Here is a 17,518-nt window from a genome sequence, read left to right as displayed (position 1 = left end):
TACCCACAGAGTAAGGACAGCAAACCTAGACCATTTTATGGGACCCCAGGTTTAACATTTCCTACGTTCAGAGACACTATAAGCATGATCCTCAAGTCCAGCCTAAGGGAAATTTTTCTGGAAAGGGGTCAAAGTGCTCTTGCAGGGTCTGCTACGGCAGGGTCTGCTGCAGTGGAGAGAGAAATGTGAGAACTAGGGAGACAGATGATGGACCAGCTTAAGTTGACTCGGAGTTCAGTTTGTTAATTCAGCAGTACACAAAGTAAGTTGATAAAAATGGTCAGAAGAGAATAATATCAGGGAAATACCTGGCTCTGTAAAGACCAATGGTAACAAAGCTGTTCTCTTGGGTGTTTTATAGCTAAATGCATCCCTACTGGGACAGATCACAGTAAAACTGGGCACCACAGAACTCGAGTTATTCACATACATTGATTACAATATTGAGATGCTTGTTCAGTTCAGAGGAAAAATAAATTCAAATGCTGATGGAGTATTCTATTGTGCCCCTTTGTGGCACTTGGAATAGTGGCCACTTTATTTGATAGCAGCTATGTGTTTTCCAGAATGATTGGACATATGCAGAAAGCAGTGGAGATGGTGAAATATCTTTTTCTTTTAGCACCAAAGGGTCAAAATATGCTGCTGTCAAAAAAGAGAGACCATTCAGGGGCAAGGACTTTGCACTTTACAAGTCTAGGAGTGAAATTTTATACAATTAATAAATAATCCTGAATTATGCAATTTATCCTGGGTTTTGGTTGTTTTTTTGGGGGGAAGGGTACACAGAAGATTAAAAATGCAAAATAAAAAGTGCAGAATTAGAAAGCAGTGCATCTCACACTGTATCCATAATTAAACATTTTTTTTAATGCTCTTGATGTTTGGGAGAAACAGATGTCTGCATGCTGATTTCACTTCACCATAAATTAATTTCTCTGGGAAGGTGAAAGATAACTTCTTGTTTGTCTTCTGGCTTTTTGTGGCTCATACCACCATCAAGCACTAATGTGTCAAACTGAAAAATAATGTATAGCCTAGTGATATCGAGCGTTGTTTTTTCTGTTGTTTTTCAGTGGCCAAGAGCAGCTTGGCATTTGTGATCAATTGAGTTAATCATTTGATTGCATGTAGTCCCTTCATCTTTTGATAAGAAGCTGTAACTCTCATTTAGCTGTGTGTGTGTGAGTGCGCATGTGTGTACAAAAGCACATATACCCAAACTTCAAAGTGTGCTATTCCAAAAACGATATTGGCAGAATTAGGGCCTTATGACATACTGTATGTAAGAACAACTATCATCAAGATTTTTCTACAGATGATGTGGGAGAACATCTGTTTTCCTAATGATTTAGGTGAGGCAATCTGGGGCCCTGCCTGTGGCAGTTCTGGCTTGTTTTCTTGTTGTCTCAGCTCTTCACGATTTGAAATTCAGACTAATCTCCTGTTGCTTGAATTAGAATAGGTCCAAGGGCTGTTATTCTGTAAGTAACAACATGTTTTCTTGCATCTTCCTTTGATGAATCTGGTATTGGCCAGCTTTTGGACTATGACAGTTCTGTGAACTGGTCCTGTGCAGGGATATATGCCATATTGTATGGGGGTTTTGGTAAGGATATAGGAAACCCTAGCTAAAAGACATCTGCTTATATAGATTTCCTCTCCTTTTATGTTTAAGGTACGTCTGTCCTTGGATAGGTTTCGCTCTCTAGTTGGAGTCCCACCGTGTGTGTGCTAGATTACGCAAACTTTTTCTTCCTCAGGTGGGAAGTGGATAGCTTTCCCGGTCGCTTTGTACTTAGAAATGAGACTGTGTGCTTAATGTTTAACTAGGTGGCATATCTGTCATGTAATTACATCCGTTTTCCCCACCTCGGGAAGAAAGTTGAAGGAGCCACATGTCTCAATTTGTTTTGAAATGCAAGCTCCTCAAACTGATGGGCAGGAGCTCAACCAGAATGATTCCAGGTATCCGCTGAGTAATCCCAAACAACAGTCTGGCTCTGCACAGCTCTGTACAGGATGCTCTGGATGAAATGTGGAAATAGGCTGTGGAAATCAGTTCTTCTAATTCCGAAGTCTAGGTGCCGAGACCATCCATGGCCCTCTCAGTATCAGGGCAAGTCCTGTGCGTGTGTCTTCAGTCTCTTGGTCCTTTGGTTCCCCAAAGAGGTGTTGAGTAGGATGCTTGGTGGATCAACATCTTGAGCATGCAATGACAGGCATCCAAAAGTGCCTTCATATGGCCAATGGCAGAACTCAAACAGTACGGTTTGAATACTGAGTGTCTAGCTGACACTCTGCATAAACAGTTTCCAAACAATTCATGGAACAGACATAATAATAAGGGTATTTGTTAGACAAAGTGTTTTGTAGAAATCCTGATCTTTGGTAGATGAATCTCAAACTGGAAAGAGGATCCAGGCTTCAATTTACAAATGTGTTGTTTTAACTTTATTAGTTACCCCATGCATCTGTAAACCTTTGAAAAATAAGATCCTGCATTTGTAAAGTCATTCATTCACAAGGAATAGCTTTTTCACCATCAGATGCAATAATTTTAACCTTGTTCTTATCTTTTCAGTTTGCTGTCAAAGTAGTATATTATAATACTATAATATTTTTTAAATAATAAATGGTGCCTACACCTTTTTAAATTAACAGAAATGCAACGGGAGTTTTTGTATCCCTGTTCTGCTCTATTCCAAACTGAAACTGAAAAAATTTGTGTCTAGCAGAACTGGTCTAAAGATATATTGTTACTGTATAGCTAGATGGCAGCATTCACATTGCTTTTAGAAAAACTGGGGTTATTTGAAAGGTTTTTAGAAAAATCTGGCTGCTCTGTAACAGTTAAATGGCATGGTCCTATTTTGAAATGTGCTGTGTAAGAATGTCTGAATACCTAATACATCTGAAAATCTGACCATTTCATTTAGGTGTCTAAATCAAAGATGCATAATTTGGCCCTACAGATAATGAGTATGAAACGTAGTATTTCCCTGTTTATCTAAAAAGATAAAAACCTGATTATGTGTCTACAACTTTCAAAACAGGCTAATATATTATTATATATGATTCTCTTTATTCGAGAATTTTGTAAATAAGATACTGCAATAAAATAAAATAAAAACACTCTTTTTACATACATACTCCATTTCCTTAAAATTTGAGGCAATATTAATGCATCTTTGCCATTGACTCAGCAGGCCTTGAATCATTCTTAAAATTACCTTGACTTTTTTCTTCAGTGGAAAACCTCCCAAACCTCATTTATTTCATTACAAAAGCAATTAAAGTACAGTAAAATGCACAAGCTGTTGAATATGTCTACAATAATAGGATAGTCTGTAAACACAATGAATAGGGAAACAGATTCCAGCTTCAAATCCCAAGAAGCTACTTTAAACAGCATTAGAGGGAAACATGTTTATGATAGTATCATGAAATGCTACAAGCAGCTTGTTTTGAAGATATACAAATTTTCTTCCTTTCAAATATATAACAAAATAGTTATTCAGTAAAGTCTTTCTGAATGTCCAGTAAGCTCCTTCTGTCTATCCCGCCAAGCTTTACCTATCTTCACCAAGTAGAAGCCCACCACCTCATGCCTTGTGGCACTTAGGGACATGGTTTAGTGGTGGACTTGGCAGTGTTAGGTTTACAGTTGGACTCGATGCTTTTAAAGGTCTTTTCCAACCTAAATTATTCTGAGTCTGTTATTACTGATTTCACTGTTAGCTGCTTAAAATTGTCTCCAAATTTATGTAAGTTATATATTCACTTGCTAGTGAGGCGGTATTTCCTAGAATACCCCTATCCACGACATTCCTGTGCTGAGGGTTGCATAGAAGTAGAGAACAACCGAGAAGCTCCTGCGCTGGAAGGACTTGCCTTCTCCGCAGGAGACTAAAGGTGGCATACAGACGAGAACTCCAAGAAAGCCATGGGACTGTTCAGAGCCACATTCAACCTTAAACTAAAGTAATTTAAAGAGTAAATTAGAGTGTTCTCATGCCTTCTGAAAATCACCTCTACTACATACTTTTAAATGGTCCATGGGGACAGGATGGATAGGGACTACATGTCAGACAGGCTGGTTCCCTGGCAGGGCGAAAGAAGAGGGAGAGCTGACAGGGGTGGCTTTCCTCAGGTGCTAGCCACCACTTCAACGGTGACACTAGTCATAAGAGCCTTTAGGATCGTGCTGACCTGATCTGGAGGCCAAGGGAGATCCTGGCATTGCCAGGATGATGTGGGCATATTGTCTTTTCTGGTAAGCTGTTGCTGTGGCCTCAGCATTAAAATGGGGCTGAGTTTAACTCTGCTATCATCTCAGTTCAATTATTTATGAATTTCAGCTCACTGTCCTTGGAGGTACCACTGAGAGAACCTTTTCTGCTGCTCTCTGTACTTTCTTATCTCTAGTTTATGGACTGAACTGCAGAAAGCAAAGCAGGGTAACTATGTAGTGTGCAGAGGTGTCAGCCTGAAATCAAATAATACTGCAGTGAAAATAAGGTTTTGCTCAGCATCTGTCTATACTGCAGACTATAGGATAGGACAGAGATGCTTAAACCTATTTTCAGTATTTCTGCATAACACTGGAGGTTATACTATGGACATATTTACTTGAAATCATAATGTAAAGTCTGAGCATGATTTCATTAGCAAAAATGCACCATTGTATTTCTATTCAGCAATTCTGGTCTTACAGCCCTGTTCTGACTGCCTTGCTGGCTAACCCATAGACTAAAAGCTTTCTGAATTTTCTTTATTTCTGTAGATCCAATACCTGTGCTTTTTAGTTTATAGGAATGTTTTTTTTTATATTTATTAGCTCAATGGAGGAAAGCTGCCATCAGAACCTGAAACGAAGCTCCAAAGTTTTTGCAGATGTGTAACATCAACCGAAGGTCAGTAAATCTCATAATCAAAAGCTGTATAATATAGAACAAAGGTCAATAGTTCATTAAATCTCATCATTGGAACCTATAAAAGTTGAATGAAAAAGTCACCTGCAGTGCAAAGCCTTGGCCTTGAATATACAGGTAAACGTGCTAGGTAATACTTATCATACTTATCGATATGATTGAATTTATTTTAAAATTTGCCAAAACATAGAGAAAAATGAGACTGTGATGATACAGACACCTGAGTACATCCTTTATGTTGTGGACTGACCTGCTGTAAATGGACCAACATGTATAGGGTTTTGTCCAAGTGTCTAGATAATTTGTGACCCATTAACCATTCTGTCCTTATGCTAATCCCTCTTTCCTAGGTTACAAGGCTGCATCCTTTACTCAGAGATATCTCATGGTCCTTCGAGCTTGGCAGTCACAGTAATACTTAAGTACCTGAAGCATGTATAAAAGTTGAACTTTAAACAAAAGCTTCTTTGTTATTGTCTTTATGTACTTCCCTAGGTAAATTACTTAGTACAAGTGTTGGCTTGTTGTTCCAACATTGTATAAATAAATTACAGTAAAATGACTGTTTTCTTCATTCAATCTTCTTGAGTGAAGGAGAAATATGTATTAAATTTATGAACGTGAAACTCTCCTGAAATGAAATAGGTATTTTTTAATTTTCTAGAATTTATATTAGACTTCAACATTATCGTAATTGAAATATTTCATATCTTTCCTTTTTATACAGGGATTACAAGGAAAACCCTTCTGGGGCTAATTTAACACAAACAAGTCCCAGTAACTAGCACTGAGAACTCTTTAACCTACTGGATAAAGTGTCTGAATGATACTGAAATGCAAGTGACAAGGTTATATCCCAAGGATTACATTTTTATGAGAAATTTTTCATACCTGTTATTCCCTCAGCGTCTGAGACATTATTATATTCCAGTACAATTATTTTATTACCCTCAAATTTATTTATTTATTAAAATATTTAAGAAAACATAATGTGCAGCATAATTAAATCTAAATCTTTATGTGCAGAGGTCTCGATATGTGTTATTAGGGAATTAACCTGGTTTGAAGTCTGTACTTGTAGGACCAAAATACCCTTTCACTTTCCCTCTTGCAAATCAAATGAACTAATATTCATTTCACCCTTCAAAAGTTCAGGAATTCATGCTGTCTGTGTACTAGTGGAAAGCAGAGAGGCTGGGGAAGTAATTGCCTTAACAGTCAAATCATCCTGGTTTAAAAACCAACCAGCAAACCAACCCATGAAGAGCTGTTTCTTTTTCTTTGATTTGGCAGGTTTTTAATGCCACTGATGCAGTTCATGGTAGGTGCCCATCACAGTCACATCTGCAGACCTGATGGGATGATGAACTACAGCATAGAGGTGGGGAACTTGTTAAAATAGCCTTGCTGCCTGAGAAAATGGGGCACCACCAGCACCCTAAGAATCTAAAATACACCCTCTTAGCTATTTCCCACGTGTGTAGTAGTTAGTAGTTCATTTCTTTTGTTAGTCTAAGCTAACAATAAGCAATAGGACAGAGATCGCCATTCTTTGCTGAGAACAGTGGCTCTGCAAAACTAAGGTGCCGTGAGGAAGGTACACGTCTGTGCATAGGGAAGCACATGCATTTGGAGGATGGTGGCTTGCATCATCCAGGAAAATAACAACTCCACATACTATCAGCTGTAACAGCAAAAGGTAAATTAGCTTTCCTCACAAAATGCCAAGTTCCATCTTGGACTGTTCAAATGATTACTTTGTTCTGATTTAAAGAGAACACATATTTGAAGATATTTGTTCTCTCTGGCTTGTTTTTACTTGTAAAATGCTTTAAGCTCAATAAATATTCAGCACATATTTACTCAAGTGGAACTTGTTCCACTGTTCTTATCTACTGCATAAATTTTATAAGTATTTTTAAAAGCTGTCTGAGTAAAAATATAGATATTCAAGAGCAGAACGTTGTTCTCCTGGCTTCAAGGATGGGTAGTTAAGTGGCTTATACAGTTCTCTTGTTTTGTTTGAAGCTTTTAAAAAAGTAGTAGTTCCTGTAGACATATTTATCTGGGAGGCATGAAAACAGTGAGTGTATAAAAAATGCTTTTCGACCAAAATTAAGGTGCGAAATGCAACCTAAATTTGAGTTAATCCCTATTGAACTGAATTCTGTCTTAACAGCATTATACATATCAGAAATGAGACAACTTCTAGTTCTTTGTCTGGTCTCGTTTGAAATACTTAAAGAGGGCTTATATCACCTCTGAAACATAGTGCTCTCATTTTCTTATATTAGACCTTTCTGCCTCAGCTTTTGCACTTATGGTAAAAGCAGCATTCTCCAGTGTTGTCAACTATTGCCCCATCTTTAATTCTCTTCTGGAAAGGATCATAGCCAAAAAGATCTAGAAAGAGATTAAGATTCAGTAATAAAAAAAAAAGAAGGTTCATGTAAAGCAACAAGTATGGCAGATACTGCAACTCCCTAAATAGACGCAGGGAATGCTCCCTCCTAAAACCATTCTTGCTTCTTGCAACCTTACTGAAAGTAATTCTGCTCACTTGTGAGCCAGCACTGACGACCCTACGCTGTATAATAGCATCTAATGTCAAGACCTATGAATGATCCTAGATTAATTAAATCCTAGATCCTATTCATTAAATACACTCAAAGAGCAGTGTATTAAGATAACAACAGAACTGTGACACTAACATGAAGAGTCATGAACCAAAGTTTGAGAGACTGATGGACAAAGAGAAGAAGCTAACATGAACAAGCTAGCAGACTGATATCACATATAAGGAGGAAATATAAGACACTGTGTGATTGAAGCAGTACAATAAAGGTATGGAAAACTGAAGTGTTTTACTAGCAGTTCAGTGATAGTCAGGGCGTTGTACTACCTGGGCAAGGCAACAGCAATTCTGTGCTACGGTAAGGGCTCTGGAGGGGAGAAGAGCCCACTCCAACCTAGTGCTTACATACTCTTTCTGATTATAAAGCAGGAAAACTTTACAAACTTGATGGGGTAATGGGAAGGTTTATATTATTAAGAGCAATAGGCCAACAAGTGTCCATTGTCAATCTTGGTCAATCTAAAGTACCTCAGGCAGCCAGGTGGTATAATTATATCAGATTGGGCAATTATGCTGGAAATACCCACATCAGACCAAAGATCATCCAGAAGTTCCTTGGACTAATTCTGTCATTAACTGCAGAAAAACCTAGATCATTATCTTACTATAATATACCGTTTAAGCCTTAACTCATAATGGATAGTTTTACTTTGTGGACACACTCTTGAAACAAACATTTTACTTAGAAAACACAGTCTAAATGTCATAGAGCCTTGTGAATAAAATAATTGTCAGTAAAATTATTGAATACTATCCTCAGAATCAGTAAGACAATCCCACCACTTTCCCACTGTTACAGGTGCTTACTGTTATAAAGGCTGTTGCCATGTGTGTTCTTGAAGTGCAAAGCATGGTGCAGTGCTTACTGCCACCAGCTGCGGGCCAGTGCAAATGATGCTCCTTGTGCAACAGCCTCTTTCCGAGGATCAGCAATAGCGTCTGGAGTTGGTGAGGGCCAGGAGCTCTTAAGCTGGAAGCAGAAAAGGACATATGTCCAAGGCCTGGTTTGTATTCTGTGATTGGATTTCTATACAACCCAGGAAGCATCTCACTGTGAGGCATGTACAACACCCAAGTCTGCTGTGAAGCGCTTGAAAACAAAGGGATTTCAATATCCAGATAGAAAGAAGAAGGTGTGCAGAGCCACCAGGCTGCATTCTCACACTGACTCCTGGAAAGGGATCCTCTGCACATGCAGGGTCTTGTGTGGGGACCCAAAAGAGAAGAGAATGAGGCTTCCCAATCTTTCAGAAACCTGAAGGGGTGAGGATATCCCCAGCTGCAGAAGCTGAACCCATGTCTCTCATGCAGTTGCTTTTTTTCTGCAGATGTTTTGATCCTCCTTTCTCACTCCTTGAGGGCTGGAACTGACATGGGCTGATGCCTCCAATGCACTATAACTGCAGAGTAGTTGCAGAGAAGTGCACCAGCATGCACAGTATTAAATAAAACTACCAATTTCTGCAGTTTCCGTGTAGAGTAACTATTCCCTAAGGAATCAATAAGTTGGCTCTGTCAATCGTTGTGTATATATTTTAGCAGCTAGGCTGTTCTGGGGCTGTAGCCTTTTAAAGCACAACTTTTGCTGCTCTTTTAAAACATTAGCATTCCTAAAACTGTCAGATGAGAATGTCCTCACGGTCAAGAATTTGGGAGGAACGAAATGTCTCCAGGTTTGCTGGCAGCCCACAGCTGTACCAGGGGTGGCCTGTGCACGAGGAGCTGATGCCTGGCTGCCTGGCTCCCCTGGGCAGAGCTGCTGTGGGAGCTGAGAGCTGGACTTGGAGAAAGTCCTGGAGCGGTGGGGAGGTTCAGGCAGGCACTCCGGCACTGCTCACTCGTTGTCGAAGTCTCCGCATTTCTTCCACGAGGGACAGTAAGGACCAATTCATTTGGAAACCCGCAGGAAGGCGGTACCTCGGTCGTAACTGTTGTGCACCTGCAGTGATGACGCGTTGGTGATGTGGATGCCGGCTGTGCCGAGAGCAGCCGGGCTGTCGGCAGCGGTCCTGGCAGGCCTGAGAGCTCCGGGTGGCACGAGGGCTGGTGGAGGAGCCGCGGCCGGGCAGCCGGGGACAGGGATGCTCCAGCCCAGCTTGGTGCAGAATGGGACACGGGGCTGTGCCGCCGGGATCCGGGGGCAGGTGCGTGCTGTGGGAGCTCCTCCGGCAGCAGTTGCTTGAGAACTGGGAAACTCCATCTTGCTTTGCCCCTGCCAAGACCCCCGAACAAAGTCCTTGCATTTCTCAGCCTCCCCCCGTGGCACCTCCCGCTGCCTGCATTGACCCTGCGGTTTTGAGTCAGTGTGAGCAGCAAGTCCTGCCTGTTGGCTGGAGAAGCTGGCTTTCACAGCTCATCCTTTATCTTTGCTGTAGAATCGCTCTGGGCTCTTCCTCAGAAATGGCCGAGTTTCTGCGATTCCTTTGTCTGCTGTATGCAATTAATGAAAATCTCTGGGTGAAAAGCTCTCTTGAATGAGATGTCCTATATAAATATGTTATTATCATTGCCAAAAACGATTTTGAAACCCTGCTTATCTCTATCTTGTTTTTCCTGGTTTGGTTCCTTTAGAAAAAGGCATAATAATAATAATAATGAATAGTGTGACGATACCATCTTTTTCTATTGCTTTAGTTTTCTAGATGTGTCAGTATTATCTTTCTCAGCAGTCATCATTGCACTGAGTGGATATAAACTCTTATTAGGAGGCTGCATTACAGCTTAAATTGCACATAGCAATCACCTTGAATTTGCTTGTCTGTCCTTCAAGCAAATTCTAAGCCAGAAAACCATTAGTAATGCCTTAGTACTCCTGACATACATCACCTTTACAAACAATTCACGAGTTAATAAATTAAATTCGTTCCAAGAAATAGTGTCCTGTGTTCTTGGAAATGAAATCAAATCCTGTCAGTTTACCATTTTCTAATTAAAACTGGACAAACACTCGGTTTATGATTTGGAGACAGCCAGTAAAGAAACAATATGCATTACTCATCTGCTCTTCACTTCTGAGACTAGTGTCAGCTGGAAGCCGCATATAAATATTCTGTGTTGTTCAATACACAAATGTCAATAGATGCATAGAGGAGGCGGCTCTTGATAAACAATCATTTATGAAAGACTTCTTAGAGAAGCTGTTACCAGTGGAAGAGAGTGGCCTCCCGTGTATTTGTTTTTGGTATGAGTTTCTACAAGTTGATGTGTACACTAGTCCTAATTAGCATGACTGCACATCAGCTTGAAGCTCTCTTGGTAGCTAATATCAGCAGTGCTACAACTAGCTGTGTAACTGAAGAAACTTGTGGCCGCCACTGTTGTACTACACTATTGGAATTACAAAGATGTTGCAGTCTCTTAGTAGAAGACACTGCAGGTTAGAAGACCAGGTATTTTGGATCTTAAAGCAGTAGGGCTAAAATCTATACAGAGCTTCAGGTGCAGTAACAATTTCTTGAAATAGACTGAGCGAAAACATTCTTTTTTAAATAAAAAAAAGAAGTTACAGATTTTTTTAAAAATCTAGATATAGATCTCTGCAGCACAGAAGGTGCCTGGCAAATGCTAAAGCAAAGACCAAAGGGCACTGGAGAGAAACATCCTTGTAAACTTTTTGCTACTCTTCCTCTCACCTTACCTGCAGCCATTAGGCACAGAGGACGTGCCATGGGGCACCCTGCCAGCTTCACCTACCTGCAGTGCCCAGCAGCAGCCGGCTCTTTGTTTTTCTTCTTTAGTTACATCTCTCAGCTTTTCTTAAAATCTGTAAGTCCTGTGGTTTATCTTTTATTGCTCACCAGAGGGAGATAACAAGAATAAAACCCTTTGTTCCAACAGTGATAAAAGCACGAGAGGGAGAGATGGCATCCTCCATCTTCCTTCAAATCAACAAAAGTCGGTCTGAGAATGCTGGGTGCGTGAGGCTGTGGATTAAGGGGGTGTGTTGAACCAATGTAGGGAGCGAACATGATGTCAGGACAGTTTGCTTCATCCTCCTGGCAAGGCAGCATCAAAAGATTTGCAGGAGAAAATTACTGTCTGCCATGATTCATATACCTTTTTATCCAGAACATCTACTTCTCAGTGGAAAAGGAAGCAGTGACAGATTGTTCAAGATCATGGGTAGCCAAAAGATCCTGACCCTGCCAACTGCGTACAGCATCTCCTATAAGCTTTGGGAGCACTTTGCAGGCAGCAGCTCTCCCAGGGTCCCAGCACTTCATTTTTGCAGGATGAGGTTACCCTGGGCAAGTTGGTGATGGCAGCCTTAGCAGCACGTGTCAGTGTGCTTTTTCCCACCATGGAGAATTCAAATAATCCCCTCAGCACTCTCTGCCCCATGGGGAGACCCATCTCCTGCCTGAGGACTGTTCTAGGCTCATGAGACAATGCAGACCATGCGTTAAAGGGTGACCACTCCTGTTATAGACAGCACTCCGAGCACAAAAATCTCAACTTTTGCTAAATACAGCTTTTTCATAAAGAGATGTTTAATGTACAGAAATCAAAGTGAGTGTGGAACCCTTGGTCGTCCAGATAATTAGACTGAAGTTCCTTCTCAAGAAAAGTATTTTTCCCTCTACTCAAAAAATGAAGTGACTACATTATCCGATGTCATAGGCTATTTACACTTTAATTTCTCTACTTGAAGACGTTCTTATAAAGGTCTGCCCTGACCACTGCTTTGGAGCTGAGGTGGCTGAGAGCAGCCTATATGGTGATTAGAGCACAGAAAGGAGGCAGGGTTCGCATCCTCTTCATCAAGGAGACATCTGACATGAAGTCTCCCCCATCTTAGCTTGGGACACTTATTACCTGAGCATTGTTACCACCAGCACTAACAATCTTGTGAACCCACGCTGTCATTTCCCACGCTTTTCAATGGTCCTAAAACAAGCCCTCAGACAAAACATTTTCTTTGTTACAGAATAAAATAAATGCAAACCCCTGAAAATACTTATTTTATCTCAGTATCCCTTCTTCTTAGGTTTTTGGTGGGACTTTTTTTCGGTCGAGCCATAAGAGAAGAAAGGATATTGGCACAATGCTGATGAATACTATCAGGCAGCAGATTCAAAGCTCAGGGTTTTATTAACGTGAGAGTGGGGGAATGGAGCTCACTGGTAGGCCCCCTCCAGGTAGCAGGGCTCCCCCTCAGTGAGACTCTTTGGCAATACATTCCACTGAATGCCAGGCATATTGGTTAATGTGGATCTTGCTACAAAGGGTGATTTTTGTTCCCTGAAAAAGAAGTCATGCATTTTCCTTACTCAGAGTCTATGCACATTCTTTTCCACATAATTTCAAAATACACACTCTTTTCAAAACCATTGTCAAAAGCATAAAGAAACAGATTTATTTTTCCTTAAATATAGCATATCTTATTTTTCTTATGATCTTACTTTGCAGTGCCTTTCTACAGATAATGCTGTACATGGTACAGTATATGTTGGCAGTATTATTGAAAAGCCAAATGCAGAGGAAGAAAAAATATGAGGTTTATCTCATTATCTTTAGGAGCCTCCAGATAAAATTGTAAATGGCTGTTTTCATAAAGCTCTCCAGTTCTCACCTCCCAGTATTAATTAAAGCTTTGTATAAATTCGCACATCTTGTCACAAGCACAGAGAAAGTATGGGAAAGTTAAAAATGCAAGCTTTGCTGACATGCATGTGACCTTTTAATTTTGCATATTTTTGCTATCTTTGTTTCGAACATGAATTTTGAACAAGAATGTTGCAATGGAAGTTAGTGCTGTCCTATTAAGAGAGCTCTTTTATATGTGCGTGTGTATATATATATATACACAGGTGTGTGTATTACCGTACTAGCCCTAGCAGTACCTGCACCTGGAACAAAATTCACACACAGAGCTGAGCTACTACAAACACACAGAGACATTCAGCCTCCTCCCAAAAGCCTTGCAATACAATTTAAAATCAGTTGCAAGTGTGAGGAATAACAATCATTGGGAGGAATGAGGGGAGAGGACAGGATATCTCAGATAGCACTGTGATACAGAAGCCATTGTAGATTTAGCTTTAAGCCCTTCTTTTAATTTCCTATGCAGCGAGCACCCGCCTGGGTGGGTATTTCTGGTGCCTCTGATATCAGAGAAAAGCAGGAGCCTGCTCTGCTGGGAGCTGCACAGACAGGTTTGTTCAGTGGGACATTTCTCCCCTCTCAAGGCCACTTAGCGTTTCCAAAGTGGCCCGAGAAGAACTTGTCTTCCTGAGAGCCAGGCTGCCTTTTTAACTCAGGGCAGCGCCAGGTGTAATGGTTTCCTCATTATTTGAGGTCTCTCTCTCCCATCAGTCAGGGCTGCCTCTGAGTCAGGGAGCCGACGCGCTCTGCACTGCAAAACCTTGTGAGAGGCGAGGTGATGTTCTCATTAAAGTAACCGTGAATCCCTCGGGACCATCCCGGCCTTCAAGAAACTCAGTTTGTTGTTTGACCTGTTTTCTTAAGAGAGGCATCTGGAGAACATGGTTTGACATACGGTACCCACACTGACACACTGGGCAGAATCACGGGAACACGTCACTTATGAATCACTCTGTATTAACTCACCTACAGCTCTACAGAGAATACAACTGATAAAAAATTTCTTGAAATGTTACCTGACGTACTGCATAGCAAGTCAATTAATAATTAGTAATCCACTAATAACAAGCAATTTTTATAGTTGATAGAGTTCTGTGCTGAACTTAGATGAAAGGTTGTTTCAGGTGGCTATAGGGACTATAGATTTTATATGTGGATGTATGTGTTCGATTTCTCACTGCCCTGGATTTTGTATAAGCAAGTGCATATTGAAAAAATGCTGGAAGGCTCTGTCACATCAGACTGGTAGCGGATACACAGTTTGGACAGTTGCAGATGACCAGCTGGGTGGAGAATCAGACCCTCTTCTGTGAAGATGGTGGTGAAAGACCAGGCTCCAAAGCCTAACTTGGACAGTAAAAGACAGGAATATGTAGCAATTCATTAACTAATAGTGCATTTACTCTATATAGCATTTGCTACAGTGGCTTCTGAATGTGTCATTTTAGCAGTCATCTTTATTACCAAGTCTCAACAGATCATGCAAAAAAATGAATTGTGACTTGGCAGTCACAACATTAGTCTGCTGCACATTTAAACAGACTGTTGAAGGACAATTTTTTAACAGCTAAAATCCAAGCACCTGGCAAACAATGTTTTGCAAGGAGATTGGTTTATTTCGCTTGACAGTTTTATTAAACTTTAATCACCTTCTCAATGCGTTCATTGTCTAGTACCCGCTGTTCCTGTGGCCTAAATCAGGGGCTTCTAAAAAGATGAATACTTATTTTTCTGATTCTCAAGCACAGTGCAGTTCTACTGTCTTTCATTATTAACTGTAAACCAGAGACAGAAATTGGTGAGATAAAATGAGGCAATAAAACAAAATTAAAGTGCTGTCAACACTAGATTTGTCAGGAATTTAATGAGCTTTGCAATAAAGGATGCTGATTATAGGTAATATTTCACAATGCCATTCATCACTCAACAAAATAATATACTTTTAGGAGACAACTGTTACTGTGTTCCGAAATGATGGAGGTACTTACAGGCGAGATTGATGTGTGCTGTGAGCAGGTGCCATTGCCAGCCACTGTGCTCCAATTACAGGCTATGTGCATTGCACGAAGTCGAAGTTGTCTCTTACCCAGTGCTTGCATTACAGAAAGGTTAAATAACAGTAACAGAACACCCAGCCCAGCTCGAACTGTCTCCTGCTAGCCATTCCTGTGGTTTTACGCAGATCCCATGCTGCCCCCATTTCCCTCTGATCTCCGCATCTTCTCCAAGCTTCAGAAACGCAGGCGATGTGTGCTGCTGGGGCACGTTACGAGTCGGTAGCTGAAGGTGTATGATCGGGCTGCTGCCCTGTTTGGCTCCTGGGGATCCCCTGGCCCTGTTGACTGAACACCCATTAGCAGCCAGGCCTCATAGGGACAGCCTTTATGGCAAGCAGTATGCAAATTTCTGGCACAGGGAGCATAGGGAGACACTTAAATTGCCCCATCATTGCCCCTGGTGCCTGGGAAAATTGCCCTCCAGTTGTTTTCCAGGAAAGTGAAAAACCTGAAGAATTTACTGAAGAACTTAAAGGCAGATTTTCCAGCTGGGTCAGATCTTTCATTTACCTTCAATGTTTTTTTCTCAACTATAAATCTAGTTGTTTCCGTAGATTACTTTCACTTCCACTTGCGCAGATGAGAAAATGAGGTCAGTCAGATCTGCTAGGTGTCATCCTCGACTTGTTTGCATTGGTGTAACTTAAGGTAGTTGCTAAACCTGTAAAAACAAGAGAGGAATGAGGATCTATCAGCACAATGACTCACACCTGGTGGGTGTGCACAAGTAATACCAGAAGTCTCTTGCCTGATGGGGAATCTGCTTGGAAACTGATCCTTTGTGTCCACAAAGAGCTGTGTAGAAATGACAGTCTGAATAACGAAGCAGCTGACTTCAGTGCGGACACAGGTTCTTAGACGTCCAGAAGCTGGAAAGCATTTCAATTCCACATGCACCTTTATGCTACTTGTTCTTTTTGGCTGCCATCATACAAAAAAATATTCGTTGGCTTTCTTGTTAGCAGAGGTTGAGAAGATTACATCAAAGCTAATCAAAAAGGCAGTTTTAGAGCTGAAAGCTATGATATATCAGCCCAAGTCCTGAAAATCCTTATTGACCCTGGTAGTCTGACTCACACAACTGCTTCCTCCTTATCAGAGCCCTCTTCATCTGCAGGAGGACCACCAAAGAGTCTGAGAAAATCTGATCACATATTACCTGGAGCTGGCTCTGTACAGCTGTAAGGTTGAATATATTAGTATTTCTGAAGCTAAGAAAGAAATAATTTATATGCACTAAGATTTTAATTGATACCCCAATCAACAGTATTCAGTATTCCTCAAATATGTAGCCATTGCTGTATTTTAACCACATTTTGTCACTGATCCACGGGATATCACGACTTCAGGACATCAAGAATGTAGGCCTGAGCCTACGGACTATCATGTGAGGCTACGGCAGATTTTCTGGGTAATTTAATATGGACAGGGAAAAAAAAAGCAAACCCACAGTTAGCTGTGACCATTATCAATGGATTACCCCTTACTGTGCACACAGTACTGGACTTGGCATTGACATCGAGTTACTTAGCACTGAGTGGTCCAGGGCAAGCCAGGGAGTTCTAAATCTGGTGCATTTTCTGGTATCCTAGTAAACGTCAGCCAAGGTCTATATAGGATCATTTTGCTTTTTGATGCATGCCAAATCACTTTTGGATTTAGATTTGCAAAAGTGCTTTTCATTCCTTTCTGGGGTGCTCTGGAAGAGGCTGTGAGGGTTGTGAAAAAGGCTCACCAGCTCTTTAATAAAGTCCTGACCCAATAAATGCTGGAGTGAATAGAAAACCTCTTTTTGTCTCCAGTCATGGTTAGACAAAGCCACAAATCTCCTGGGATTTATTACAAAATCCCAAATGGTGCAGCCCAGTTCAACACCCAGTAGCCTGCAAGTTGACCACGATCAATAGCTGGGGAGTTTTTGGACTGTCGTTTCCCTTTGGATACTCATAGCGTGTGGACATGATCTTCTCTCTTTGGTCTTCCTCTTGTTTCGCAGAGACAAGATCCAAGCTCGGTGCCCACCGCCGTGCGTACAACGCAGGACACCTTCAGTCGAGCACCGGCGGCACCCATGCTGCTCGGGACCCAGGAGGGAACCCCCCACCAGCAGCCACGTTCCTTGGTAACTTCCTATTCTCAGACCACAGTTATTCAGGGCGTCGTGTCATTTGTTTCAGCCTGGTTTTATTGACTGGGTAAATAACTCTCTTGATTACAGCAGTTACAGTTTTCCCTGTGGTTATGTATGGCAACTTGCTGCTCACCCATCTTTAACTGCATTGTTAATT

At 41.1% G+C, this 17,518-nt stretch overlaps 1 protein-coding gene across 1 annotated transcript in view; it reads left to right on the top strand.

The window, feature by feature from the left end:
* The window catches only part of CCNA1 (cyclin A1), a 41,627-nt gene that overhangs the window by 3,322 nt on the left and 20,787 nt on the right, over positions 1–17,518 (top strand). The window contains exons 2-3 of the mRNA XM_069807988.1: positions 4,841–4,916; positions 17,227–17,352. The gene's annotated coding sequence lies outside the window, so the exon portion shown is untranslated. The remainder of the gene's footprint in view (positions 1–4,840; positions 4,917–17,226; positions 17,353–17,518) is intronic.

Source organism: Haliaeetus albicilla, chromosome 20 (genome assembly GCF_947461875.1).
Source record: "Haliaeetus albicilla chromosome 20, bHalAlb1.1, whole genome shotgun sequence".
Classification (NCBI taxonomy): Eukaryota; Metazoa; Chordata; class Aves; order Accipitriformes; family Accipitridae; genus Haliaeetus; species Haliaeetus albicilla.
The sequence above is the reverse complement of the archived record's forward strand: the minus strand, read 5'-3'. Positions and strand labels throughout refer to the sequence as shown.